Raw genomic sequence first — 1311 nt, forward strand, 5'->3', positions numbered from 1 at the left:
GAGTCTCACTTTATCGCTCTCAATAGAGTGCTATGGCATCACACTGCTCACAGCAACCTCCAACTCCAGGGCTTAGGTGATTCTCTTGCCTCAGCCTCCCGATTCTTCCTTTTCTATGTTCTCATCCTGCCCTCCTCCTATTGCCAAGACGTCTTGAGGCCTCTTCCTGAAGTGTCCTTGTCCATTTCTTCCCTTCCTCCCTTATCAGAACCAAATGGTTCTGTGCCACAGTCATCTGGGGCTAATTCTGTAAAGTAATAGAAAGCACATCTGATCCAAGTGATTACCGAACCTGGCTGTGTGTCAGAATCATCTGGGGATCACTGGAAAAGTACAGATCCTTAGGCTCCACGCCACACTCGCTGAATGAGAATTTCAGGGCCGCATTAGGAAATTAGAGTTTTTAGAGCAGCATTTAGACTCAGGGTGATGGAGCATACTCTCACACTCCTAGTTGCAGGTGGCCAAAAATAATACCTCTCTGCCCACGTCTCCAGGTCTCCATATGTCTTACGTAAGCAATATCTGGGCATAAAGGGGTGGCTGTAATGGTGGCCCTTCAAGCATGGAGCCAGGCCAGCAGAGGCAAGGGCCATCTCAAACCTCCCTGCTGTGTGTAGCCCCTGGCTATTTAAGAAGCCCTTTCACATGGGCTTCTCCCAGGCCCTCGGAAGAGTTCAGAGGCCCAGAAAGGGGCAATGACCAACCTGTGATCTCATGGACAGAGGCCAGGAGGCTAAGGTCTGTCACATTACCTGGATTTGCCCTGAATCTGAGTCCATTCATAATGGAATAGTCAACAGCTATAATCCACTGGTCCTTTGTTATAGACAGCACTGTGCTAACACTTTATATCTCATCCCATTTTTCTAAAATATGGGCAAATGTTATTATTATAGGACCATCAAATGTGGAAACTGAAGCTCCAAGTGGTCATGTAAATTGCCCAAGGTCACATAGAAAGTGACTCTGATATTTTTCTGTCTCCTCCCCAGTCCCTGGAGACACCTAACTGTGTGGCATGGTGCTCTAGACCCCGGAACGAGAACAGCTGCAGAGTGGCCCCCATTTCAGTTCTGCTGCCCAGAGGCAACGTGTAAGCACTTGTGAAAACAATATTCTACCTTACTAGTCATCATAAAGGGCTAGTTAAAACCAGGAGTTATAACTTCTGAGGAATCAAAAATGATGGCACCCAATTCTGATGAAGACATAATGAAAAGGACATTCTCATATACTATTGGTGGAAAATAAATTGATACAAGGCCTTGGGCAAATAATTTAGCAAAATGTATCAAGAGCCATAAAGAG

This window comes from Otolemur garnettii, unplaced genomic scaffold (assembly GCF_000181295.1).
Source record: "Otolemur garnettii isolate 467f Iridium unplaced genomic scaffold, OtoGar3 scaffold00151, whole genome shotgun sequence".
NCBI classification, from domain to species: Eukaryota; Metazoa; Chordata; class Mammalia; order Primates; family Galagidae; genus Otolemur; species Otolemur garnettii.